This window comes from Primulina eburnea, chromosome 15 (genome assembly GCF_022965805.1).
Source record: "Primulina eburnea isolate SZY01 chromosome 15, ASM2296580v1, whole genome shotgun sequence".
NCBI classification, from domain to species: domain Eukaryota; kingdom Viridiplantae; phylum Streptophyta; class Magnoliopsida; order Lamiales; family Gesneriaceae; genus Primulina; species Primulina eburnea.
The window spans coordinates 15,458,385-15,460,167 of NC_133115.1; the positions used below are offsets into that span (position 1 = coordinate 15,458,385).

Consider the following 1,783-nt stretch of genomic DNA (forward strand, 5'->3'; position numbering starts at 1 on the left):
TCACTTGTTTAAAAACTTCATAGATATCAGAATCACTTTTTTGTTTTTTATAATTTGTTAATGCATGAGGAAATGGTGGAGGTTTATTTGAGTCATTTACTATTTTAGATGATTTATCATTCACCATATTATTCTTAGAATTTAAGGTATCATCATTCTCAAAAGTATCAAGATTATCATCCTTACTCTTTGATTTTAAATGATCATTGTTTTCATTAATATATGGATCATTAACTATTTTACCACTTCTAAGGCTAATAACAGATTTTATTTGATCAATTTTTTCATTTTTTAATTCTTGATTTTGATTTTTAGGATTAGGTTGAGGTTGAGATGGAAATTTTCCTTTTTCATGAATATTAAGTGCAGATGCAAATTTCGCAAGAGTTTCTTTCAAATCATTCATAGATTGACTGTTTTGAATATTGATAGACTCTTGCTTTTGGATAAATGCATGAATTACATCTTCAAAGTTTTTTCTTGGAGGTGTAACATAAGGAATATAACCTTGATGATTTTGGTTATTTTGAAAATATTGTGTTGACGGTTGTGCATTATTATCATTCCTCCAACTAAAATTAGGATGATTGTTCCATCCCGGATTATATGATTGTGAAAAAGGATCTAGTATTGGTTTTTTATAATTGTTAACATAATTTGCTTGTTCATGGAGACATTCTTTAAATGAAGGTAATGTTGGACAATCTTTTGTAGCATGATCATGTGTATCACATATATGACAAACAATTTCTTGAATACTTTTTAATTGACCACTCTTTTTCATTTCTAATGACTCAATTTTTCTTGCTAAAGATGCAAGTTTAGCTTGAATATCTACATCATCTTTGAGATTATAGATACCACCCCCATTTGTTGAATTATTGTTTTTAGTTGTTGGTGGTTCTATTGTACCTATATTATCCCAATTTTGAGCATTTTCTGCTAATGAATCCAAATATTCCATAGCTTCATTTGGGTTTTTATCTTCAAAAGTTCCATTACACATGAATTCTATCATTTGCCTATCTTTAGGTATAAGACCTTCATAAAAGTGAGAAACTATTCTCCATGTTTCAAAACCATGATGTGGGCATGTATTAAGTAATTCTTTATATCTATCCCAACATTGATAAAACGTTTCTCCTTGTTTTTGAGAAAAAGTTGTAATTTGTCTTTTAAAAGAGTTTGTTCTATGGGAAGGGAAAAACTTTTTGAGAAATTGTTGTTGCATTTCTTCCCATGATCTTATTGAACTTGATCTTAAATTTTGTAGCCATGTTTTAGCTTTATCTTTTAAAGAAAAAGGGAAAAGCTTTAATCGAACTATATCCATGCTACAATTTTGATCATTATAAGTGTTACAAACTTCCTCAAATTCTCTTAGATGCAAATATGGATTTTCAGAATCTAAGCCATGAAAAATTTGGTAAAAGTTGAATAATTTGAGGTTTAAAGTTGAAATTTGATGCGTCAGGAGGAAAAACTAAACAAGATGGGGCACTAGTTCTAATAGGGTTCATATGGTGCCTAAGTGTTCTTAATTGATCATGTTCTTGATTATTATTATTATTATTATTATCATTATCTTGATTATTTGAATTATCATCCATGTTTAAATTATTTTCAGATACTCGAATAAGTCTACCACTTTTTTTTCGACTCCAAACACTCATACAAGTAAAAACACACAATACTTATAAATAAAACATAAATAACAAATATAAACTTAATTTATACCTCCCCGGCAACGGCGCCAAAAACTTGTTACTACTTAAATAATAAT

General features: G+C 28.4%; 1 non-coding gene across 1 annotated transcript; it reads left to right on the forward strand.

Annotated features, from left to right (window-relative positions):
* The first annotated feature begins 1,076 nt into the window (after positions 1 to 1,076).
* Positions 1,077 to 1,187, forward strand: LOC140815760 (small nucleolar RNA R71). Its single transcript, XR_012114407.1, has one exon. It is a non-coding gene; the product is annotated as a small nucleolar RNA R71 (small nucleolar RNA).
* Positions 1,188 to 1,783: the final 596 nt, after the last annotated feature.